The 27,914-nt window shown below is 37.3% G+C and overlaps 1 pseudogene; it reads right to left on the minus strand.

Annotated features, from left to right (window-relative positions):
• Positions 1-22,944: 22,944 nt before the first annotated feature.
• Positions 22,945-24,313, minus strand: LOC143394052 (beclin-1 pseudogene; annotated as a pseudogene).
• Positions 24,314-27,914: the final 3,601 nt, after the last annotated feature.

A 27,914-nucleotide genomic window follows, 5' to 3' on the forward strand; every position in this document is an offset into this window, starting at 1 on the left:
GGAATTGCATTGAATCTGTAAAGTGCTTTTGGTAGTATGGCCATCTTAATAATATTAATTCTACCAATCCATGAGCAAGGTAAATCCTTCCATCTTCTAAGGTCTTCTTCTATTTTGTTCTAGGGTTCTGTAGTTTTCACTGTATAGCTCTTTCACCTCTTTTGTTAAGTTTATCCCCAGGTATTTTTTTTGAGGATATTGTGAATGGAGTAGTTGTCCTCATTTCCATTTCAGAGAATTTGTCACTGATATACAGGAATGCCTTTGATTTATTGGTATTGATTTTATATCCTGCCACTTTGCTGAATTCATTTACTAGTTGTAGAAGTTTCTTGGTTGAATTTTTTGGGTCTGCTAGGTATAGGATCATGTCATTGGCAAATAGTGCTAATTTAAGTTCTTCTTTTCCTATATTTATGCCTTTATTTCTTTCATCTGTCTAGTTGCTCTGGCTAGTGTTTCAAGAACTATGTTGAATAAAAGTGGTGAGAGAGGGCATCCCTGTCTTGTTCCAGATTTTAAAGGGAATGCCTTCAATTTTTCTCCATTTAGAATGATGCTGGCCTGAGGCTTAGCATATATAGCTTTTACCATGTTGAGGTAATTTCCTGTTATCCCTAATTTTTCTAGAGTTTTGAACATAAAGGGATTCTGTGTTTTGTCAAATGCTTTTTCAGCATCTATCGAGATGATCATATATTCTTATCTTTAAGTCTATTGATGTGGTGAATTACATTTATTGATTTCCGTATATTGAACCAGCCTTGCATCCCAGGGATGAATCCAACTTGGTTATGGTGCACGATCTTTTTGATATGTTTTTGTATTCGATTTGCCAGATTTTTATTGAGGATTTTTGCATCTAAATTCATTAGGGATATTGGTCTGAAGTTTTCTTTCTTTGAAGTGTCTTTATCTGGTTTTGGAATCAGGGTGATGTTGGCCTCATAGAATGAATTTGGAAGTACTCCCTCATTTTCTATCTCCTGAAATAGATTGTAGAGTATTGGTATTAGTTCTTCTTTAAAGTTCTTGTAAAACTCTGCTGTATATCTGTCCGGTCCTGGGCTTTTCTTGGTTGGTAATCTTTTGATGGCTTCTTCTATTTCCTCACTTGATATTGGTCTGTTTAGGTTGTTTATATCCTCCTGACTCAATCTGGGTAGCTCATATGCCTTAAGGAATTTATCAATGCCTTCACTATCCTCTATTTTATTAGAGTATAGGGTTTCAAAATAATTTCTAATTATCTTCTGTATTTCTGAATTGTCTGTTGTGATGTTGCCTTTTTCATCCCGTAAGCTAGTAATTTGGGTTCTCTCTTTTCTTCTCTTTGTTAGCGTGGCTAGTGGTCTATCAATCTTATTTATTTTTTCAAAGAACCAACTTTTAGTTTTGTCAATTTTTTCGATTGTTTTTTTCGTTTCGATTTCATAGATTTCAGCTCTGATTTTAATTATTTCTTGCCTTCTACTGTATTTGCTGCTAATTTGTTCTTCTTTTTCTAAGGCTTCGAGGTGTAGTGTGAGGTCATTTATTTGTTGGCTTTTCCTTCTTTTAAGGAATGAACTCCATGAAATGAATTTTCCTCTTAGTACTGCTTTCATAGTGTCCCAGAGATTTCGATATGTTGTGTCTGAGTTTTCATTTACCTCTAAGGACTTTTTAATTTCCTCTTTGATGTCTTCTGTAACCCTTTGTTCATTCAGTAGCATATTGTTTATTCTCCATGTGATGTAGGATTTTTTCTTTCTTATTTTATTATTTATTTCCAATTTCATTCCATTATGATAAGATAAAATGCATAGTAGTATCTCTACTCCTTTGTAATTGCTAAGATTTGCCCTGTGACATAATATATGGTCTATTTTTGAGAAGGATCCATGTGCTGCTGAGAAGAAAATGTATCTGCTTGATGTTGGGTGGTATATTCTGTATATGTCAATTAAGTCTAAGTTATTAATTGTATTATTGAGCTCTATGATTTTTTTATTCAACTTTTGTTTGGAAGATCTGTCCAGTGGTGAGAGAGGTGTGTTAAAATCTCCCATGATTATTTTGTTGTGGTTTATTTGACTCTTGAACTTGAGAAGAGTTTGTTTGATGAATGTAGCTGCACCATTGTTTGATGAACGTAGCTGCACCATTGTTTGGGGCATATATATTAATGATTGTTAAGTCTTGTTGGTGTATTGTTCCCTTGAGCAGTATGTAGTGTCCTTGTTTATTCCTTTTGATTAACTTTGGCTTGAAGTCTATTTTATTTGATACAAGTATGGACACCCCTGCTTGCTTCCAAGGTCCATATGAGTGGTATGATTTTTCCTAACCTTTCACCTTCAGTCTGTGTATGTCTTTTCCTATCAGATGAGTCTCCTGTAGGCAGCATATTGTTGGAGCTTTTTTTTTAATCCAGTCTACTAGCCTATGTCTTTTGATTGGTGCATTTAAGTCATTAACATTTAGGGTTACTATTGAGATATGGTTTGTACTTCCAGCCATATTTGGTTATTTATGTTACTTAACATGATTTGTTTTTCCTCTTTGATTAGTTTTTCCTTAACTGTACTGCCTCCTGCTGTTGGTTTTCATTGTTATTTTTCATTTCCTCTTCCTATAATGTTTTGCCAAGAATGTTTTGAAGAGCTGGTTTTCTAGCTGCAAATTCTTTTAACTTTTGTTTATTGTGGAAGATTTTTATTTCATCTTCAATCCTGAAGCTTAATTTTGCTGGATACATGATTCTTGGTTGGAACCCTTTTTCTTTCAGCGTTTGAAATATGTTGTTCCAGGATCTTCTAGCTTTCAGAGTCTGTGTTGAAAGATCAGCTGTTATCCTGATTGGTTTACCCCTAAATGTAATCTGCTTCCTCTCTCTTGTGGCTTTTAAGATTCTGAGATTGACTTATTTTTTAAAAAATATTTTTAATTGTAGGTGGACACAATACCTTTATTTTATTAATTTATTTTTATGTGGTGTTGAGGATTGAACCCAGTGCCTCACGCATGCTAGGCAAGTGCTCTACCACTGAGCCACAACCTCAGCCTGAGATTGAGTTTTTAATGTTCTATATATAAATGAAATTATGTGGTATTTGTCTTTCTCTATCTGGCTTATTTCACTTAGCATAATGTCCCCTAAGGTCATCCATATGGTCACAAATGACACAATCTCCTCCTTTGTAAAGGCTGAATAGTATTCCATTGTGTGTATACACTGTATTTTAAAATCTATTCTCCTGTTATGGGTACTTTAGTTGTTTTCATATCTTGGTTATTGTGTATAATGCTTCAATAAATATGGAAGTATAGATATCTTTCTGACATATTGACTTTATTTCCTTTGGCTATATGCCCAGAAATGGGATTGCTGGATCTCCCCAGTTTTCGTTAAATGATTGTGTAGTTGGAATTGGGAACAAGGATCCCTATCTATCTTTGAACCCAACTTCTAGGAAACAATGTGATTATTGCTCTTTTAGTGACTATAATCAACGTTACCATCTCAGTCTTGGTAACTATCTTGCCCTCAGATGAAATAGCTGCTCAGAGTTTCCTGGTAGTATTTTTTCCTCAGAGACTATCTGGCTTTGGTTAAATGCTTTTCCCCTCTGACACCTTTTATAAAGCATTTCTCCTTGAGTGGAATGAATTACTTATAAATGTCTCCTGGTTCACAGACGCGACTAGGAGCAGAAAGGTGAGCCATAGGCTGTGGTTTCATCCCTGTACCTTCTATTTAGCTTGTCACATATATTTATTGCTATTTTTGACAGAGTGCCTCCTCTTTGGAATTACATCAATCAGTGAAACATCCTAGATACTTCCTACATAAGAGGTGGATTAAAATGTTAACTTGAATCACAGAGAGGTCTTAAAATAAATGGTAGTATTAGGAGAAAAGATTTTACATATCTCACAAGTGAGGGGATAGCCCATAACCCAAGTTAATAGACCAGAATTCAGATTTTGGTTTTTCTTCTCTCAGAAAGAAAATCTTTATAAACTCTTAACAAGGGGAATTCTTCGCTGCAAAGCCATGAAAGCTTTTAATAATGTCTCATAAACTGTTTTTTGTTTCATTTTTTAAAAAATTTTTTATTAGTTGCTCAAAACAGTACAATGATCTTGACATATCATACATTTGATTCAAATGGGGTATGAATTCTTATTTTTCCACGTGTACAGATTGCAGGATCACATTGGTTTTACAGCCACGTTTATACATACAGCCATACTAGTGTCTATTGTATTCTTCATTTTGTTTTGTTTTGTTGTGGTGGGAATCATACTGAGGGCTTCATGCCAGCTAGACAAGCACTCTATCACTGAGTTACATCCCCAGCCCATTTTTTTAAAGTTGGCATTCATTGTTTTGTTAAATACATTGTATACATTGTCTAATTTAATTCATTTGAACCAATTTTATGACTTTTTCTCCTATTTTTCAGATGAGAAAATTTAGAGGAAGAACTATGCATATGAATTCTCCCAGCAAAATTTGGGGCAGGAATTTAGACAGTCATTTGGATTACTATTTGTATCATGGTACATACTTAGTGAATATTTACTAAATTAAGAAAATTTATTAATAATTTTAAGAAGCTTATGTTGTGGTTTTGAATGTTTTTTGAGTTTGACTAAATTACCTTTGAAGTATCTAAAAGCATAAATAAGTCTAGGATCTACTTTCAAACAAAATCAGTTTGTATTATTTTTTTTCACACTCCTTCCTCACCCATAATTTGGATTTTAACTTGCTTAAAATTCTACAGAAGTAGTTGGGTGTGGTGGCGCATTGCCTGTAATCCCAGTAATACCCAAGGCTGAGACCAGAGGATCTCAAGATTGAGATCAGCCTCAGGAACTCAGTGAGACCCCTATCACAAAATTTAAAAAAGGTCAGTGGTGTTTCACAAAAAATAAATAAACAAATAAATAAATTAATTAATTAAAGGGCTGGGGGTGTAGCTCAGTGGTAGAGCATTTCTGGATTCAATCTCCAGCACCACACACACACACACTCACATACACACACACACACACACACACACACACACATAAATCCAAGAGCTCTTCATTGATAATGAAGAAAAAGAAACATGATTTGCAGATTCAACATTAAATTTTTTTGGGGGGGTGGGTTATAAAGATTATTAGCAGGGCACAATTGTGCGTGCCTACAATCCCAGCAATGTAGGAGGCTGAGGCAGGAAGATTGAAAGTTCAAGATTAGCTTCAGCAATTTAGTGAGGCTCTAAACAACTTAGCAAAACCCTGTCACAAAATAATAATAAAAAGGGCTGGGGATGTGGTTTAGGGGTTAAACACACATGGATTAAATCCCCTGTATTCCTCCCACCAAAAAAAAAAAAAAAGATTATTAAACACACACACACACACACACACACATTTTAAAGTTATGCAACTTTTTGGGACAATTTTAAGCTACCAAGTGAGTCCTTGATAATAACTTGGATTTTTTTCCCTTTAGGAAACATTGCTATACTAGATATGAATAAATATAACCTGATACCTACATTAAATAATCTTATAGAGATTTTATGTAGATACATGTATATTCTTTTGTATAAATGAATTGTTATGGAAAAAAAGATAACCTATGTAAACTAGAGTTATATTGTTCTTGATGTTGAGGCATAAACATAGTGTTATTGTTTGTATCAATCAGTGTGCACTGGTTGATTGAAGATGTTGCTGAGAAAGGAAAAACTTAGTCTGTTTCTAAACTTCTCAGACATAGTAGATTGACTCACATATTACCCCAATCCCCCTCTGGATCCAGATAAATTGACATATTTTTCTTGAGTGAGCACCACAGTCTTATCTATTGGTATGTGGAGAATACTTTGGGCTTTTAAAACCAAAGTTGCATAATTATAGGAGTCTTCAAATTAACAGTGTATACCCAAAGCAAGTAAATACAGTCAGGTACTTTTTGATGGACAAGGATAGTTTTAGATTTCTCAGGAGCCATTTGTTAAGTTCATTTTCACATGAACTTTCTGGCTATATTCTACTATGGTTCTATGAACTATTGCCTGCTCAATTGAATCAGAATCAGAATTTTTGACTAACAGTGTAGTTTAAATAATAGCTCTATTAGCAGTTACAGAATATTTTGACGATAAAACAGGGTTCTTCCCTTCCCCAACAGATCCATAATGATAACAGTTCTTAAAAATGAATTAATATCTTCAACTAATATTTTTTCAACTGTGTGATTTGGCAGGAATGTTATATTTACAACAGCATGTGACCTCCCCCCCTGAGTTATTTGCTGAAAATGTAAAGTATATAATTATATTTTCTCATTAACATGCCTTGCCATTATTAGTCATCCCCTCCTTTTTTTTTGTTTATCATTAACCTATAACTGGCATTCTGTGTCAGGTGTACATGCCAGAGATCTTGATGATAGGACCACGTGATATCACCAGCCTAGTTCAGGCATTAGTGTATGACCTGGTCAATAAGTGCAGCCGGTCATTTCCAGCCTCTTGGATCAGCTGAGATGGGAATATAGGTTTAAATAAAACTGTATTTAGGGAGGTGACCCACTATCATGAGATATAGAGTTAAAGCCATGAGTTTAAAATTCAACAACAAAAGGGTGGAGCTCAGGAAGTAGAGAGGTATGAGAGAAGTATTTTACAACTTATGAGGATAAAACAGCAGAATATATTCTTTCAATTTACTTTTTCTTGAAGTATAATGTACAGACAAGAAAGTGTGCCTGCGTAAGTGTACATTTTGATGAATTTTCAAAAATGAACACATCTGAGTGACCAGCACCTGCTCAAGAAATAGCATTATGAGTCTGGAGTTAGCTCAGTGGGAGAGCATATGTTTAGCGTGTTTGAGGGACTGGGTTCTATTTCCAGTACCAAAAAACCAAACCAAGCCAAAATAACAAAAAACTACATAACTAGCTCCTCAGAAGTCTTTCTTGTATTCACGACAAGCTAGTATTTACTCCCAAGAAGTCCTGTTTTCTGACTTCTATCGACATGTACTACTTTTGTTTCTTCTTAAACTTCAGGTTAATAGAATTGTACAGTTTTTATTCTCTTCATCTTGCTTCTCACTCAATATTATATGTTTGAGAAATTCATTCATATTGGCCATTTTCATTGCCATATAGTATTACATTTTATGAATATCCTATAATTTATTGTCCATTGTTTGCTTATGAGCATTTGGATGATTATTATTTCGGTTAATATGAAAAGGAAAAGTACATATTTTAAGTAGTGAAAAACTTGATTGTACGAGGCCATCATAACCTTATAAAAACTTGTTTTTCTTGTATCTCTGGAAACCTGAAGGCAGGGCCTGTTTCTTACTTGCTCTTTATTTTATCCTTGCTGCATGGTGCAGAGCAGACACAGGGTTGGTTTAACACATATTTTTATAAGATATTAAGTAATTAATCCAGTGATAGACACTTATCACTTTAAGAACTATTAAATTTTCTGAGAAACAGAACTTGGTCATTATTATTTCTCCTCAGTTTTGTTTCTTTGTGTTAATTTACTTTTGAGATGGGGTTTTGCTGTTCCCCAGACTGGCCTTGGACTCCTGGATCCAAGGGACCTTCCTGCCTCAGCCTCTCAAGTAGCAGTATGTGCCACTAAATCAGGCTTCCTCAGGCTTAATGAATACAGAAATTGGATGAAAACATTTTCAAAAGGAAAATATATTCCTTGTTTTGTTTTTGTTCTTAAGGAACAGGGCCTAGTGGTGGCACATCCCTGTAATCCCAGTGACTTGAAGGCTGAGGCAGGAGCATCACAAGTTCAAAGCCACCCTCAGCAATTTATCAAGGCACTTAGCAACTCAGAGAGACCCTTTCTCTAAATAAAATATAAAAAAGGGCTGAGGATGTGCCTCAGTGGTTGTGCACCCCTGGATTCAATCCCCAGTACAGAGAGAGAGAGAGAGAGAGAGAGAGAGAGAGGATCTAACCAAATTGCCCAGGCTGGCTGTAAACTCCTGGGTCCAAGAGATGCTCCTGCCTTAGCCTCACAAGTAGCTAGAATTAGAGGTTTGAGCCATTGCAGAAAATATGCTTTTTTTTTAAACCATCATTCTTAAAAAGCAGCCTTATGTAGTTGGATTAGATAACTGGGACTATTTTAAAGCCAGATTAAAAACAGATCTGCATCAGGGATGGGGGTGTAGCTCAGTGTTAGAGCATTTGCCCTACATGCAGGAGGCTCGGGGTTCAATTCTCAATATCAAGCCCACATATAAAAAGTAAAACTAAAACACATACAAGTACACAGGCAGTGCAGAGGAATGGTTGTTGGTGGTAGTAGTGGGTGCTCACTGGAGAAAGAAACATCTGAATTGAGACCTAAAGGAGGAGTGGGAATTATCTAGGTTAAGAAATGGGTAGTAGAAAGCAGGAATTCCAGGGAGAGAGAATAGAATGTTCAAAGAGTACAAGACAGGGAAGAGCTATCTGGATTCTACTACAGAAATTCAGTTTCATTGGAACATTCAATGAGATCAGGGGGAATGACAAGAGCAAGAGAAAACACATCTATCTGTAGCAGGGCTGGGATGTAGCTGTGTTAGAGCACTCGCCTTGCATGCAGGAGGCCCTGGGTTCAATCCTGGGTTTGGAGGGACTCAACCCAGTTGGTGGGTGGGAAAAGACTGGCTTGAGTTGACTGCAAGAAACTTTTAGGGTATTAGCTATAAATATAAATTTTCGGTCCCCATCAAAGATCCTCTTAATCGGAATCCTCAATGAACCCCTCCAGTTACTAACCCATATTACCCCCGTAGCTGTTATCCAGCTAGGTTTTGACAGCAAAGAATGGATGCAGCTCAATGATGGAACGCTTGTAAGTGCAAGATCTGAAATTAAACTCCTAGCACAAAAAATAAAAATAAAAAAGATATCAGAGCATATACAAATCACATAAAGGACTTTTTCAAACAATTCTCCTTCCCTTTAAGTATCAATGTTCTAAAATGCAATTGTTACTGATGGGATTTTTTTTTATTCTTGGAAATTGATATGGTTAAAAAAAAAGGTGAAGAAATATACTCAAAGGTCGAGCACTTGGCTCATCTGCAGGTAACTAGAGGATAGGGGACCTTTTGACTACATTTCCTCCTTAGTTACTGATTGACTTAGACTGTAATGCTATTGGACTGATACCAGAACAGAGCTGAGACCATCTAAATTCTTATCCTTACAGAATACTCTCCTTTATCCCCAGTCTCCTTTTTTTTTCTCCTGAACAAAACCCAATTAAGTCACTATAAATTTAGGGCCCTCAAGAGGAAACAAAACAAAACAAAACAAAACCTGAAAGAGCTGTCTATACACTCTATGAGTCACAAAATGAACAGATGTCCCTTTTGCCCCCTGTACCGGCCATTTGACCTGTTTTTTTCCATTATGCCAAGGAGAAACAGGGAGATTTAGAACTTTCCTCATGTATGCCAAAAATATGAGCAGATGACCTGCTTAAATGAGTAATTCTTTAGTAAATCATTCTTTTAATCAATATTTATGCTGTTCCTCTTAGAAGTGCTTTAGCTAGGGGTGTGCAGGAGCTGTCTTGAACTACTGACTGTGCACATAGCTGCCTAACTCTATGTTCAATGGACTTCTTGTTGGTAGCTTGAAATTGACCATAGTAGGAATATTTACACCATAAAATTAGGCAAATGCTACAAATCAGAGTGTTGCCCCACCCCACAAAAAGCTGGCTGTTAAATATTTATGCATACACTGCTGACTACAGAAGTAAACCAAATGAAAATCCTTGCCCCATTCTAGAGGGAGAAATAGACAAAATAAGTAAATGACTTTTCTTAGAAGTATATTAGAAAGGGATAAAAACTAGAGAGAAAGATAAAGTTGGGGAAAGAGTTAAGGAGTACAGGTGGTGGGGGCATTATGATTCTAAATACAGTTGTCAGGAAAGACCTCACTGAGACATAATATTTGAGCATTAATTTGAAGAAAGTGAGGGAGCAAGCCATGCAAATAGCTAGAAGAGGTCTAGGCAAAAATAAAACAAAACAATAACAAACAAAACAAAACAAAAACAGCAAATGTAAAGGCTCTGAGGCAGAAATACTGCAATGAACTAGAACTGGAGTTAAGTGAGGGTATAGTGGTAGGAGCAAGATCCCATAAGTAATGGTTGAAGATGGGGAGGGTTAGGACACCAGATCATGAAGGATCTAGAAGGCCAATGTGAACATTTGAGAGAACTTAGTTTTTTATAAAGTTATCAAATATGTTAGATTCCTTGCTGGATTCAAAGGTGACTTCTGAATTGCTTACTTCTTTTTGGGGGGCAGTACTGAGGATTAAACTCAGGGGCAATCGACCACTGAGCCACATCCCTAGCCCTATTTTATATTTTATTTAGAGACAGAATGTCACTGAGTTGCTTAGTGCTTAGCTGTTGCTGAGGCTGGCTTTGAACTCTCAATCTTCTTGCCTCAGCTTCCCGAGCCACTGGGATTACAGTCGTGTGCCAATGTGCCTGGCTTGAATTGTTTTCTTTAGATTGGTTTAACATTTAGACTTGAGTTGTTCAATCAGGTAGCCATTAGTCAGTTGTGGCTATTTGAATTTAAATTAATTAAGCAAAATAAAATCAAGAATTCAGTTTCTCTGTTGCTTGTAATCCGTAGCCACACTTGGCTAATAGCTACCATGTTGGACAGCACAAATACAGTACATTTCCATCACTGCAGAAGGTTCTATTGAACACACTGCTTTAGAAAGAAAACCTTGCTGGGGTTAACACAGGCTGGGTCCTCATTCTTAATCTTTTTGTGCATGGTTCATTTGCCCTAGCAGACCTTTGGACAAGGATACCTTGGCACAGGAATCCTGGAACCATCTGATTTCTGCTCAGATTGTAAGTTTCTATTCTAGGACCTTATTTCTGAAAGTAGCTTTACATAAAACCTGTAATCTTCTCCAGAGAAGCCTCCAGTTTACTTATACATTCATAAAAAGTGAGTGGTCCCTGGCTATTACCTTGCTTATGCAACCTGTTGTTGTACAAACCAAGGATGGGGTTGATGTAAATTACTGGTCAAAAATGGCCCAAATTACGGCCTAGAGACTTTAATTTATTCATTTATTTATTTAGTGGTTGTTTTTTGAAACTATGGATTCATGTTAAATAGTGATTAAATCTGAGATATAAATTGCTCAAAGGCAAGAAATGCAAAAATAATGCCTTAACCTTTTCCTTGAGATAGAATGCTTTGTAGGGTTGACTAGAGGTTGTTCATCCAATCCTTCCCTCATGTTTCCACTATGAGTCAGGTAGGGGGCCATTAGAACTTGGTTATATGACCAGGGACTTTTCTCTAGCTTAGATTATTTGGGCTGAGAAAGCATGGCTGCCACCTGTGGTTGCATATGGATACTTCTCTGGGTTGAGGTGGGACTGAATGATCAAAGACATCTTTGGACCTCTCAGGCTTCCCTTATCTGATGCTCTTTTCCCTTATCTCTTAGTCAAAAATGGCCTAGAGTTCTATAGAATGGGCATAAACTCCCTCTAAACTTGCCCTCTGGCAAGAAACTCAGAAGAATTTGTTCATTTTAAAATATAAATGATAAGGTTTAGTGTTTACCTCTCTCCTGAGCTTAATTTTGTGGAAACTGACTCAGTCTCCTTGTTGGTTAAGGTCAAAAGAATAAAGCTCTAATTTTGTCAGCTAAACTTCTTTCTATTGTTGTTGAAATAACACCTTGTTTACAGTTAGGGGAACCATACACAGTTTGCCTGGGACAGTCCTGGTTTATACCTATTGCCCTTGCATGTATATTAATAGTGCTTTCTTTCACTCTCAAAATACATGGATGATAAATTAAATAGTTGCTGTATTGTATAGCCCTTTCTGCTTGTAGTCTAGATAATATATGCTAGGCAGAAACTTCTTTTAAAAAATCACTTCCAGGGGCTGGGGATGTGGCTCAAGCGGTAGCGGGCTCGCCTGGCATGCGTGCGGCCCGGGTTCGATCCTCAGCACCACATACAAAGATGTTGTGTCCGCCGAAAACTAAAAAATAAATATTAAAATTCTCTCTCTCTCCCTCTCTCTCTGTCTCTCTCACTCTTTAAAAAAAAAAAAATCACTTCCAGGAGTTGGTGTCCTCTAAGAGTCTCTATGCCTTTTTATCCTTTTTAAAGTTTCATTCTCAAATTGGAAAGCACCAGGATACAAATGATAAGGCCTAGAATATTATTTCCCCCCAGAAATTGGTTAAATAATACAATAAATCTTGGTCCTTGAATGAAATTCTAAAGGAGTGCATCTTTCCTAGGTATCCTTATCAATTTAGTAACCCTATTTTCAAATACTTCCCATTTTTGTTTTTCAGGAAAACATGCTTCCTTCCGTCAATTATTTCTTTATATGGCGTTTCAATTGGATTGATTCCATTTTCCACTTCTGGAACTGCAGTGACATTGTTCACAGAATTTTGTCCATGAGTATCCAATTAGAATTTGTTCCAATATTGCCTTTGGGCCTTATATCTTATGAGAGATAAGAGCCTAGAGTATCTTTCCTCTGTAACGTTCATTCCAAGCTAATATAGCTTAGAGGCAAATTGGAACACAGTCACTCACAGTGTGCTACACCTGGATGCATATAAATGGCATTTTAAGAGGAAGAAAGCATAAAGCCACAGAGTCATAATGTTCCTTTAGAGCTGGACTATAGCTATAAATAGCACATAATTAAGACACATTTTTAGATTCTCTAAGTTCCCTATTGGTGTTATGAAAGAATCTTTAAATTCATTTGGATTTTTATATCAGGAGGTATTTTAACTCTTCTCTTCATGGGTACAGATGTTTTTCTTAAATATATTGGTTATACATCTTATAACTTACCTGTATTAAAATCCAGGCCCCAAAAGATTTATCTTGACTTTTTGTTCAGCATTTTATTTAGATTACAGAATTTTGAAATTCAAACTGACCTAAGAATAATCATGATTTTGTTTCTATTGCCCTTTGATTCCAGAGGGCTTGAAATTAACCCACTTAATGTCCTTTAAAGAAAATAGTTAAATCCTAGCATCAAGGTTAACTTAAAAACAACAGTTGACCTGTGCAAACATTCTTTTCCATTTATGAATACACTCCCACCCCCACTTGAAGTGCTAGTTTACTATTCAGTGAGCTAGTTTTCCATTTATAGTGTCTTTATCTTAAATGTTATCCCTCAAATGTCAGGGGTTATTTCTAAAACACACAAAAAAAGATATATCTACTTTTATTCCATAAAAACTCCATTGACCAAGAAAATTATACACAGTAGTAATAGCACCAATATGAAAACAATTAGTGCAAATGAGAAATTTATCAATGGTTGAATAACAGCCTAACTCTTCTCAAAGAACTTAATTAGACAAAGAAAATAGCAACTGAATGTAAATAAAAATGAAAATGTATAACCTCCTATCTGAAGGAAAGGAAGTTTGTATTCTAACTAACAGAAAGATGAAATCCAACTTTAATATCTAAAATCTTCCAAACTTATAGTTGTAGGTAGAAAGAGACATGATGTTTGCAGACTAGGATTTCTGGGGTGGATGGGGGGCAGCTTTGATAGGTGTCTGGGCCCAGGCTCTTACTCAGCTTTATAGGCTCTTAGATTCAATTTTTTTCAGATCTATCAAATCACAAGAAAACTAAGGAACAAACAGGAATTTTCATGTACTCATTGTTTAACTTAAAATTTGTATGGGTACATATGTATATATAGATAAACATATCTATATATGTGCGTGTCTGCATGTGTTAACGTATAGCAATATATTTGGGTTTTAGGTGCAGAGGTAATATTCTTTAATTACTGACATGTTATTGTTGTTGGTTCCAACAGGACCCCTCAGTTCTGTTTATCTGTCTTCCCATGCATCCATCCATTCCCCTTTTTGTTGTTGTTATTATTATTGGTTTTTGTTTTTGGTAGTAGGGATTGAACCCAAAGGTGCTTTACCACTAAGTTATGTCCCCAGACCTTTTTTCCCTAAGTTGCTTAGGGCCTCACTAAGTTGCTGAGCCTGGCCTCAAACTTGCAATCCTCATGCCTCAGTCTCACAAGTTGCTGGGATTACAGGTGTGTGCTACCACACCCAGAATTCTCTTTTATGATCATATTCCACTCCGATTCTAGTACTCCTATAGACAATTTAACATATTTAATGCATGTATTTTTATTTGAATGTTATGAAATTGTTTTATTTTATGTGCTTGTATGTTTACGTATATGAGCAGTATTGCATTACATATCTTTTGTCACTAAGTACTATGTTATAAAAAGCTATTCATGTTTTTATGGTGTAATTTAATTCACTTCATTCAGCCTATTTATACTCTCAGTAATGGTCATCCAAGTTGCTTTCAACTCCCCAGAACCATAAACAGTGCTTCAGTGAATATCCTCTTGTATATTCCCTGAGAGTCAGTCTAATCCATGTAAACTGATATTACATTTTTTTGGTACTATTTTTTTTAAGAGAGAGTGAGAGAGGGAGGGAGAGAGAGAGAGAGAATTTTTTTTTAAAAATATTTATTCTTTAGTTATCGGCAGACACAACATCTTTGTTTGTATGTGGTGCTGAGGATCGAACCCGGGCCGCACGCATGCCAGGCGAGCACGCTACCGCTTGAGCCACATCCTCAGCCCCTGGTACTATTTTTTTTAGTATTTATTTTTTAGTTATAGGTGGACACAATATCTTTATTTTATTTTTATGTGGTGCTGAGGATTGAACCCTGTGCCTCATGCATGGTAGGTGAGCACTCAACTTCTGAGCCATAACTCTGACCCCCTAAAAATTTACTGTTTTTTAGTTGTAGTTGGACACAATATCTTTATTTTATTCTTATGTGGAGCTGAGGATCGAACCCAGGGCCTCACACATGCTAGACAAGCACTCTACCACTGAGTCACAATGCCAGCCCAGCATTTTTGAAATATTATTTAAAATGTGCTCTTTGTTTCTAAATTACACACACACACACACACACACACACACACATTTGATGTGCGATTTCACTATGTTGCCCAGGCTGATCTTGAGCTCCTGGACTCAAGTGATCCTCCTACCTCAGCTTCTCGGGTGCTGGGACTACCGTCACTGTCTCTGGCTGGTCTGTATGTTTATCTGTTAACTTTATATTTACATAAGTAGCTTTACAATTCACATTTAGGTTTTTAAGTGATCTACATTCCATATGTGATGTTGGATATGGATTATGTTTTATTTTTTTCCATTCAACAAACCAGTTTTCCCAACATCTCCTAAACAATCTGTTCCTTTCACAATGATTTGCAATTCCACTTTTATAGCATATTAAATTTCAGTTTGGTCATGGATATGTCTCTGAGTTCACTTTGCCCAGATGTTTCTTTCCAAAGGAACTACTTACTCTTAGAGAAACAAAATCTTCTCTGGTAGACTAATCAGAGAATGCATCCTCCATTTCTGGTACCTAATTACCTGGCAAGTCAAATGAAGATGCAGAGATTTCTCCGGTAAGCCTGAAGTCAAGATAAGTCTTTTAAAGGGATAATTTTATGGATATAGATAAACCAGATGAATAATCTCTGTTGCATACAAGAACAGCTATAGACAATGCTTATTTGGCTTTTCACCTTTAGGCACCAAACAGATTCATTCCCTTCTTTATAGTTCATTCATTCTTCATCTTGTGACCATGAGGAAATAGCTGAGGATGAAAAAGTAAGCTTGCTTATGATGAAACATCAAAAAGATGAAAAGAATCTGTGTCCTAAAGGAAATTGTATAGCTGCTGAATCAACCTGGAACCACTTACCTTCAAACCTCTCATTAGGTAGGCAATAAGTATTCTGGCATAGTGCAAGTCAACAGAGTATGTTTAGAACAATCATACTCTAAATTTTCCTTCTGAGATTATTCCAAGTCACATCAGCTGTGGTTGATTCAGCCTAAGGGAGGTGATGCAACTTTGGACACAGATTGATTTGAATCCTGGCTATGCTGTTTCTTAGAACTGGCAGACAGCATATAATGCTCATCTGTGAGCTTTTTTACTTTCTACTTCTCCCACCCCTAATTATATCCAACCTCACGTCTTCCTTGATTGTGTTTTTTTTTTTCCAAGCTGGCAAAGTGTCCAATCTCAGGGAATAAATCATGTTTGTAGCCACATATAATATGTCATGCTTGGAGCAGAGGTGGCCATCTTGTGACCATGAGGAAATAGCCAGGGATGAAAAAGTAAGCTTGCTTATGATGACACATCAAAAAGATGAAAAGAATCTGTGTCCTAAAGGAAATTGTACAGCTGCTGAATCAACCTGGAACCACTTACCTTCAAACCTCTCATTAGTAGGCAATAAGTATTCTTGTGGCTTAAGCAGTTGCTACTCAAAGTATGGTCTGCAGTCTATCATGGGCATCATTTGGTTGCTTATAATGCAGAACTTCTTCCTTCTTCTTCCATAATAAATTAGAGTCTGAGGTTTAACACAATTCCCAAGTGCTTATTTTTTAAAATTCTTTTCTTTTTTAAATATTTTTTTAGTTGTAGTTGGACACAATACCTTTATTTTATTTACTTATTTTTATATGGTGCTGAGGATCAAACCCAATGCCAGGCACATGTTAGGCAAGTGCTCTACCGCTGAGCCCCAGCCCCAGCCCCCCAAGTGATTCTTATTCACATTAAATTTTGAGAAGCTCTGGTATAAGCTATTACTCATAAGTTTTTATTTCTTATAATTGAATCCATCCTAATTGATGCTGAGACATTGGTCAAGACACCCAATAGCATATAAGCCTCAGTTTCCTTACCAGTAAAACAGGGGTGAAAATAATGATATCCACTTTGTAAAAATGCTGCCATGATTAAGTAAGTACATAAAATCTACAGTGCAGTGCCTGGCACATGTTAAACACCCATGTTAACTGTCTTTACTGAACTCTTAGTGTGGGTGGTAATACTTGTGTGCAGATGCAATGCAGTGCCCTTCCAGGATGGCAACTGGGTGTTTCCAGGACATCTGAGAGGTGAGGTTTTTATTGTCATTATTGCTGCCAGAAGTGTAGGACAGACTGCTCATAGCACCTGTTTTCCCAAGAATTGACAACTGACAACATGTACCTACAAGCAGCAAGTTTGGTTTTTATTTTCTGTCTTTAAATTGAATAATAGAAGTCATTGTTTAGAAATTACTAGGTCTATTTAGCTGAACAGTAAAAGTACAGGTCAGCTAATGAAAGCAAGTCACATTAGGAAGGACTGTAGGACAAGAGTGAGATTAAAGAAGGAAGAAATTTTAAAGTTTGCTTACATGGTGACTTTATAGTGGAGCAACTGGCTGGAACCTTTGTAAACCTGCATTTTGAGTCATCAAAACTTTAAGATATGGGTAGGTTTGATTTAGCACAATAAAATAATGTGTGCATGATAAGCATATACTAAATATAGTACTATATATCCATATTGCATAAAAATATAAGGCCCTAAAGCCATTAACTTATTTGTGATACTCTATAATTAAAACATACTTAAAACAAGAAAACATCCATTATAATACTAAATGCCAATGGGGTGGTGGGGGGGAAGGGGAGCCCAGATGCCCTCTCAACTGTGCCATGTCAGAACCCCTCTGTAAGGTACCACTCAGGCTAGAGAGGAAGGTCAGGAGGACATCTGGCTTAAGGCTCACCCATTCCAGGTAGTCATGGGCCCAAATGCATGTAAGGGTTCTGGCAGCTCAGCAGGACAGAGGGACCTTAATGAAGGGAAATGGACATAGTTGAAGCACATGGTTGATCTGCTAACTAGGGCCAAGGGTACAGCATGAGTGTGGGAGGCAAATTATGAAAACTCATGACTTCAAACAGAAAACTGGTTCCAGGATGCTTACCATGGTTAATTAATATGAAATGAGCATCTGTAGTATGAGTTTTAGCTCTAGAACAGGACCCACAAGAGCAAAGCAAGTTCTCATTCTTAGGAACTCCTGGTATAATTAGGTATAATTAAACTAAAAAGCCCCAAATCAGGTCTAAGCTGTGTAAGCAGAAATGAAACTCAGGCTCAGGAAGCAGTGCCTATTCCCAGGCCAGGCCACCTCATGGGGCATAAGAAACTGCTACTCCTTGGTCCTCCCATGGAAAGCCGTAGCCAAGTCCATGGTAGATCTGAATCAAGAAGGAAGTGTGGGCACCTAGGAATCCAGTGGTCAGCATGCACATGCAAGGACCTGCTCCTTCAAAACCCTGAGGGACTGAGGATGACGACTGGGGTATCCCAAGCTGTTTCAGTGCTTTTTATTCCACCCCTAAATTGGTCAGGGGTGAACAGAAGGCTCTAAATAGAATTAACAATCCAAAATCTCAATGGTTAAATACAATAATTCTTTTTTCTTTCTTTCTTTTCATGTACTGGGGATTGAACCCAGAGGTGTTTTATCATTGAACTACATTCCCAACTCTTTTTTATTTTTATTTTTACACAGAGTCTCAAAAATTGTCCAGGTTGGCCTTGAACTTGAGATCCTCCTGCTCAGCCTACTGAGTAGCTGGGATTGCAGGTGTGCACCACAGCAATGGCTCACAATAATTATTTCTTGTTCATGTCACAGTCCGGTATGATTTGATTGGGGTTGAAGCAGGTGAAAGTTAACTCCTCAGTCATTCAGGGACTCAAGAGCTAAGTATCTTTCATCTGGTGGCTCTAGTGTCTTTTGGGGCTTGGAATTCTCTACTTGTTCTTTAGCATCTCATCCAAGGGGTAACAAATGAGGAAGGATTTCAAGGACAGTGTTTTATGGACTGGGTACATCAGTTCTGCTTACTTTCCATTTGTGAAAGCTAGTCACCAGACCCTTCCTGGTTGCAAGGCAACTCTTGAATGTTTTCTGTAAGTATACTAAGGAAGAGAACACAAATGTAAATGAAATAGGTAGTCATTCTGCCATGAGAGAAGAACTCAGAGATAGCAGCAGAAGGAAAAAAGTGGGAGTGTATAGGATTTATGTTAAAAGGGTTTCCTTTTTAAAAGTTAGTTTACTTATGGGGAAAGACAAGCTATAAGCATGTATTAGTTGGTTGATTCGTTACTGTATTCATTCAATCAATAAAAGGTCTATTGAGTACTGACTCTCCTGAGCATATCATGCTTATTAGTTATTAAATTGTGATATCATGAGATATAATAACATATATGTATACATTTGATTTTCATCCTTATTTCTTGGCATATAGTCCTTTAAACTCTTGAAGTCTCAGAAGTTGTGAGTATCTTTTATATGCTAATAACATGACTGTTGGCAGGGAGCTCCTAAATAGCATTGGGATGGGACAGTTCATTAGAAAGACCAAGACATGACTATAAGGACTAGTTAGGACTTTCAGCCCTACCTCCCAAACTCCCAGGAGGGGAGTGGGGCTGAGGATTGAGTTAATCTCCCATGGCCAAGGATTTAATCAATCAAGCCTATGTAATGAAGCCTCCATTAAAAAAAAAAAAAAAAAAAAAAGAACTGAGTTCAGAGAGCTTCTGGAGAGCTGAACAGTAGAGTGGTGGTTCCCAGAGGGTGAGGTTCTCAGAGGAGGCATGGAACCTCTGTGCTCCTTTCCACATACTTTGCCCTATGCCCCTCTTCCATCTGGCTGTTTAACTACATACTTTGTGATCAATGGGGAAATGTAGTTTCTGAGTTCTGTGAACCTGAGGAGGGATTCATGAGAATACCTGGTTTATAGCTAGTGAACCGGTTAGAAGTCTAGGTGACAACCTATTTTTTGTGACTGGCATGTGAAGTGGAGGCAATGTTATGAACTTAAGCCCTCATACTGTGGGATCTCCAGATAGATAGTGTCCAAATCAAATTGAATTAGAGGACATCCAGTTGGTCTGTTTTGGAAGTGTTCAGTTGGTGTATAGGGAAAAACCTATACACATTTGATTTCGGATGTTTTGTGTTAAGTGGTTTCTGTAGTAAAAACACTTTGTTTTTCTTATCTTTAATATAAATATTTATGAAGCACCTACTATTGCAAACTGTGTTCTAGGTGCTGAGACTAGATTGTGAATAAAATAAGACAATGCCATTTTCACTGATTTCTAGTTATTCAGAAGTTAATGAGGGACATAGACATGGATACAAATAAATATAGTACAAGTCAGTAATGTGAAGGGCTATAGAAACCTAGAGGAAATGATTTCTCAATTCAGCTGGGGTGTAGTGGCCTGGGAATAATAATATATTTAGTATTATTGAGCTTTTTCTATGTGCCAAGCAATTTACATCTGTGCTAAGAAATTTGCATATACTATATTATTTAATCTCTCAATCACTTAAGTTGTAGTCCTCACTCTACATTTGAGGAAATGAAGCAAAAAATGTTAAATAACTTCCCCAAATTCACTCAATTTGTAAGTGATAGAACTCATGTTTGAGCATTATGTTTAGGGCACTGCTGTAAATTAGGACAGATTAAATTAAGGTATAATGACCAACAACTCTCAAATCTCAGTGACAGTACAACAAAAATTCATTCCTCACTTGCAAACATTGTTCCAGTAAGGCAGGCAGTGGTCTTGCTCCACACCGCTGCTCAGGGACCCACAGGGCCACTTAAGTTAGAGTGGCAAAATAAGGAAGTCTAGAGAATCAGGCTTTTTATTTGTCTAAACCTGAAACCGACACACATCGACTCCTTTCATAGCTCATTGATGAGAGCTAGTCATGCGGTCCCAACTAACTACAACAGGCTGGGCAGTTTATGAGAGAAAATGGAGTATTATGTGTTACTGTCTGCTATACCTTGCATTTACTTTATTTTTTTTAATAATAAAGATAGCCAGAAATGATGGCACTTGCCTTTAATGCCAGTAACTTAGGAGGCGGAGAGCAGAAGAATGGCAAATTTGAGGTCAGTCTCAGCAACTTCATTAGATGCTCAACAATTCAGTGAGCCCCTGTCTCAAAATATAAAATAAAAGAAATTATGGATGTAGCTCAGTGGTAGAGTACACCTGGGTTCAATCTTCAGTACCAAAAATAAATAACAACAACAACAACAACAATAAATGTAGAGTGCATCAAAGAGAAAAATTCTGATTTTGACCTAGACCTTGGTGACAAGTCTGATTTTTATTTGTCTCAAGTCATTCTCATTGAAGGATTTCTGGAGGGGCTAGATCAAATTCTAAGTCAAGGCAAGGTTTTGAATCCTTCTGAGATAGCAGACAGGACCAGACTTTTAGATCAAACCTCCCTTAGGTACAGAACTGGACCAGTGGGCTCCATGGAACATAAGATCAATGTGCGTTGGGTCAAACCCCTTGGCATTTGGATCAGATAAAAGTGTACTAAATAATATAACTTCAGGATGTTTTCAGTAATTTCATGAATGTTTTATCATAATATGACTTATGATATTTTAGTTTTTAAATGAAAGTAAAAATTATTTTTTATTTCATTTGTCTATAAATCTTTTTTTTATATACCTAGGATTGAACCCAGGGGTGCCCAACCACTGAACATAATATCCTTAGCCTTTTTTATGTTTTATTTTAGACAGGGTCTTGCTAAATTACTTATAGCCTCACCAAGTTTCTGAGTACAGCCTGTTTGCTTTTTAATCTCATTTTAACAACAATAAAGCAGCAAAATCATCCCCTGGTACTTGCCACTGGTCAGTCACTATACTTAGAAGTTGATCATTTCATTTAATCCTAATAAAAAAATTTCCCTTGGGTGCTATTATAGTCCCACTTTACATATTAAAAAAGTGAAATAACTGTCCAAGATGTCAAGTTGGCATTTGAAACCAGACTGACTGATTTCAGAGTTCAAGCTTTTTCCAGGTTCAAGTAAACCTGGAAGTTCAGTAGACAGGGGGATAAAAAAATAGATAATTTTTATCTGTTGGAATGTATTGAAATCTGGGCTATCCAATACAATTTTCAAAGAAATTATTTGTCTATTTTAGTAATTCTCCCATGCAGAAAGTGTTCTTGCTGCATACCCTTGGGGATTCCTATTTAAATCCCTGAACCACTGCAAGTGTAGTTAGGCAGAGTCTATTAACATTCTGTAACATGAAATCAGCTGTGATGGTTCTTTCTGCCTCCTGTCATCAGCTTTTCAAGTGTCAGAGAGGTGGCACAACTAGTACTTCCAGTTTATACTGTCACCAAACAGGAAAAAAATGAAAGTACTAGGAGTACAATGTGCTAGTCAAAGGCAAAAAGATGTTAATTTCTCTCTCTTTTTTTAGACTATTGCAAATATTTTATTACAAATAATTAAATGTCTCCATATGTCTCAAATAGTATCAAACACCATTTCATAACTCTAACACAGAGAAAATAGGCATTCAGTACTTGAACTGAGTGAAAAGTGTTAAATTTCAAGCTTCTGGTCATATCACATGGTGACCAGGCAAAGCTTAGATGTCATTTTCACACATAATACAACTGTGTGTTTCAAACATCTCATCGTCTCAGTGGAGACAAAAGCTTGGATTTCATATTTTAAGTGCAGGAAGTTGAGAGAGATAAAATCCAGTAAAAACACATAAACTAAAAAAAAAAAAAAATGAAGAAGAAGAAGAAGAAGAAGAAGAAGCAAACTTAAATTAGTTGTTTATTCAGGGGATAAAGGGAAGAGAAGGCATGGGATTAGGAGCAAAACTGTGACAAGGGCTGATAGCTATAGATGGCATGTTGTAGCTCTGGAAACTATCTGTCATATGATATTTTAAAATAAACTGGCTTTTGTCTCTTTTGGTATTGTAAACATGTGCTGTTTAATATTTTACAAATTTAAAACTTTTTTTTTTTTGCAAACAAAATTTAAAGCCTTTAAGACAAATATCCTTCTAAGAAAAAAAGAAAGTCATTTGTTATAAAACTGTGAGGATATCCAAGCAACACCCCACTTAAGATTTGTTAGCATGAACTTGAGAGGTTTTGTCCACTGTTCCTTGGAGTTAAACTGGGTTTTGATGGAACAGGAGCTGCCACTGCCTCCTGTATCTTCAATCTTGTCTTTTTCCACATTCGTCCTGTAAGGAAGACAAAATTGTGTTTTGCCTTTCTCTACCTCTTCTTTGAATTGCTGCACACAGTTCAGGAACGCCACCATTGCATGGTCAAATTTGTTGTCCCAGAAAAACCGCAAACATCCAGAACAATATAATGGCAGCTCCTTAGATTTGTCTGTCAGAGACTCCAGATATGAATGATTTCCACAGGGAACAAGTCAATATCTCTGAAATTTCAGACCCATCTTATTGGCCAGGGCATGAAGCAGCAACACAGTCTGTCCCCAAGCAGCACTAATCTCATTCCATTCCACAGGAACACTGGGCAGATGACCCATCTGAAATTATTAATTGTGCCAAATTATCCACTGTGCCAGACATGGAAGGTTGCATTAAAGATGTTGGTTTTCTTCAGCTTGTCCAGCTGCATCTGGGCATACCGCATCTGATTTTCTAAACTCTTCAGCTCATCATCCAGCTCTAGCTGTTGTCATTTAAATTTACTATATTCTCTCTGATTCTGAGCTTCCTCCTGATCCAGTCTCTCGGTCTCAGCCTGGACCTTCTCCAGATTTTTTGCCACTACCTTGCAGTCTTTTTCACATCTTCCAGCTCCTGGATCAGCTTTTCTCCTCTAATGCCAGCTCCTTCAGCTCTCTCTGTAGTTGTTCACTGTCATCCTCATTCATTTGCTCTAGGATATCCAGACAGCATTTGTAGTTCTGACACTCATTTTCAGTGACATTGAGCTGAGTATCCAGCTGGTTTAAAAGTGTATCTGAGTATCCAGCTGGTCTAAAAGTGTATCTGTGCATTCTTCACACAACTGGTGATCCACATCTGTCTGGCCCGACACGAGGTCAAAAAGGTCCCCAGTGACCTTCAGTTTTTGGCTGAGAGTCTCCATAGTGCTACCATCAGATGCCTCCCAGATCAAAATGAAGCTGTTAGCACTTTCTGTAGACATCATCTTGGTTGGGGGGATGAATCTGCAAGAGACACCATCCTGGCATTTCAATAAATGACTCCTCTCTTGAGTTAGCCTTTTCCTCCAGGGTGTTTCCTGATTTTGCCTGGGCTGTGGCAAATAATGGAGCTGTGAGCTCTTGGATGGCACACAGTCCAGAATCTTGAAGCTCGTGTCCAGTTTCAGAGGCTAGCTGCAGCACTGGCTATGAAGCTCACCTGTGTGGTGCTGCTAGACATCTTAGACCCCTCCATCCCTGGAGACCCAGAGTCTGCTCTATCACTGGGGCCCAGTAGCATCGAGTCTTGTCCGGATTGAGGCTTCCTGAACTGCCATCATCCAGTCTTCTTAATTTCTTTTTAATAACACAATTATTCCATTAGGCCAGATATTTACAATGGGAAGTTCAATTCAGTGGTGAATAATTTTTTTTTAACTTGAGAGATCCAATTTTGTAATTCCAAGTGATAGAACTACACAACAAATGTATTCATTGTGACTAAGCCTTATCAAATGTAACCTTTACAACTAAATTCCCCCAAATAAAAGAATAATTTAACAAACAAAGAAAGTAAACTTTAGTGAGAAAGACTTGTTTCCAGTCTGATATTCAGATACTTTCAGAAGATTTTAATTGTTCTGTTTTCTAGTTTTTATTTGCAATGGAAATAGATTCAAAATTTTTATGTCTCTTTCCTGGTTATTTTTTACTGGAACTTAAAATTCTATAGGGATGGAAAAGGGTAGATTGTCAGGGTCCCCAGAATCACAGGTTTATGTTCAGACTGATAACAAGGGTTCATGGGCTAGATCTTGACATTGATGACAAGGGTTCATGGGCTAGATCTTGACGTCCCAACATTGATTGTGGAAACAAGAAGAAGGTAAAGCACATGCTGCCCAGTGACTCTGGTTTCTGGCCCACAACCCCGAGGAGCTGTAAGTGTTCCTCTTCTACTTGGCTGTTTCTGACTTGTATCCTTTATGACTAATAGATTGAGTGTTTCCCTGAGTTCTGTGAGCCATTCTTACAAATGATTGAATCTAAAGAGGAGGTCATGGGAGCCTCCCACTTAGAGCTACTCTGTCAGAAGCATGGGTAACCACCTGGACTTGGGATTGTTGTTTGATGTAGGGGCAGTCTTGTGGGACTGAGACCTTAACCTGTGGAGTTTGCACTAACTCCTAGTAGTTTGTGTCAGAATTGAGTTAAAATGCAGGACACCAATTGTTGTCCACAGAGATTTGGAGAATTGCTTGGTATGGAGAAAATCCCCACTTATTGGGTGTCAGAAATGTTGAGAGTGGTATAAGTAGAGAGAAAAAATGCTTTTCTCTATACATTTGGTGTTTTTCCATTTTTACACCTCCCTTCTCCCTCTTTTACACCAGCTCTGTCTTATACAATAAGGGAATTTGCATACATGTGTGCTTATAGCCCAGTTTGCACATCCAAGCTCTATTCACTCAACCTGCCACCCCTGCCCCAAAGTCACTTTTTAACTATTTTTTCAGTTGAGGGTATGTTCACAGGGCATACTGCCTTTGGGAAAATGGAAACTGGAAAGAGGCTGGCTCAGGCTCTAGAAGTTCAGGCCATTGGGCTGATAATTCTGGGGTCTCATCTAAGTGGAGCACATTTTAGAAAGGAGAGGTATGGGTTTTGGGTGTATTTGTCACTTGCAGACCCTCTTCCCCATACAGAGAGGCATAGTGCAAAAGGGCCAAAGTAGACCCCCTCTAGACATGGAATCCAGGAGGGAGCTCATTTCTCCTGTGTCTAGGTGGTATTGTCTTTGGGGGTGGATGATTCTACTACTTCTGAGCAAAAATTGAACCAGAGCTCCACACTAAAATTGGTAGCCTTGAAGTCTATGGTCAACCTGTCTTGCCCCCTCAGATGTACCACACTGTGACCCAACTACTGGGTGGAGAATATTATAGGGTACATGTTCCTGATTCTCTTGAAGCCCATAAATGCATCCCCCTAAACATGGGGACATGCTTCCCACAGTTTTTCTCCAATGTTGGCCTATACTTCTCCCACCCCTTGGTGTCTCTTGCTACCTGGGACAATCCAGCAGTTATTACTTTCAAGACAAGATGGAATGTTGTTTTCTGTTTGTCAGGCAACTTTTTTTTTTTTTTTTTTTAATTCAGGAGGTATAACCCAGGGCCCTGTTCTTGCTAAGCATGCCCTTTACTACTGAACTTCTCCTCCATACTTCAGACCAACTTTTAATTTTGCCCTATAGCATTAAAGTCATTAAACACTGCTGGAGGCAGATTTGGTTACTTTTCTTGGGTGGGAGAGGCAAAAATACCTACAGCCAAAGAAAGACAAAGATTAACATCTTAAACAGTCACCCTGCCAGATACACCTTAGCTCCTTCATTTCTTACAACAGTCTTATTGAGGAAATAGAATTTCAGGAAGATTAAGTAACTTCCTTAAGGCCATTAAAGAAGGAGAAGATCAACAAGTCATTCCCAAGGCTGTCTAATTTCAAGACTTTTGCTTTTTTAACTACTCACACTACTATATTTTTCTTTCTTTCTTTTAATTGATTTTATTTTTAAAAATACACAACAGCGGACTGCATTACAATTCTTATTACACATATAAAGAACAATTTTTCATATCTTTGTATATAAGGTATGTTTATGCCAATTCATGTCTTTATACATGTACTTTGTTTTTTTGCATTACAATTCTTATTACACATATATACCACAATTGTTCATATCTCTGTTTGTATATAAAGTATGTTGACACCCATTTCGTGTCTTCATACATGTACTTTGGATAATGATGTCTATCACATTCCACCATTCTTGCTAATCCCCTGCCCACTCCCTTTCTGTTCCACCCCTCTTCCCTATCTAGAATTCATCTATTCCTCCCATGTTCCCCCTCCCTACCCCACTATGAGTCATCCTCCTTATATCAGAGAAAACATTCAGCATTTGTTTTTTTGGGATTGGCTAACTTCACTTAGCATTATCTTCTCCAACACCATCCATTTACCTGCAAATGCAATGATTTTATTCTCTTTTATTGCTGGGTAAAATTCCATTGTTATATATGCCACATTTTTTTATCCATTCATCCACTGAAGGGCATCTAGGTTGGCTCCACAGTTTAGCTATAGTGAATTGTGCTGCTATAAACATTGATGTGGCTGTGTCCCTGTAGTATGCTGTTTTTAAGTCCTTTGGGTATAGACCGAGGAGAGGGATAGCTGGGTCAAATGGTGGTTCCATTCCCAGATTTCCAAGGAAGCTCCATACTGCTTTCCATATCTATCACACCCAAGAACTTTGAAGAACACAAATTTGTGAGACTGCAGGCAGAAGTGTGTTATCTTGTGTAGCTGTGCCATTTGTTATGTTTTTTGAGATTCCAAAGTATTACAAAGGATGTAACAAGAATCGAGGCCTGTTAAAAGATGCATTTCTATTATGGGTTGAGTGATAATGTATCAATCAGTACATACGATTCATTTTATCAAGTCATATGCCAGACAGCATCAGGGGATTCATCAATTTGTTTTGCATTGCCTTTTTAGTTCTAAAATACCACTGAGGTTCTCATCAAAAAAAGCAGATATTGGGGCTGGAGTCGTAGCTCAGTGGTAGAGCGCTTGCCTAGCACATGTGAGTCACTAGGTTTAATCCTCAGCACCACATATACATAAATAAATTAAATAAAGGTATTGTGTCCATCTACAACTAAAAAAAGAAAAATTAAAAAAGAAAAGCAGATGTTCTTTAAAATGTCACCTATAAATAAATTAGAATTGATTGTGAAATATTTGTTCAGTTCTTATTGTTTGTTCATTTCTTTATTCCTATC

This window comes from Callospermophilus lateralis, chromosome 3 (assembly GCF_048772815.1).
Source record: "Callospermophilus lateralis isolate mCalLat2 chromosome 3, mCalLat2.hap1, whole genome shotgun sequence".
Taxonomy (NCBI): Eukaryota; Metazoa; Chordata; class Mammalia; order Rodentia; family Sciuridae; genus Callospermophilus; species Callospermophilus lateralis.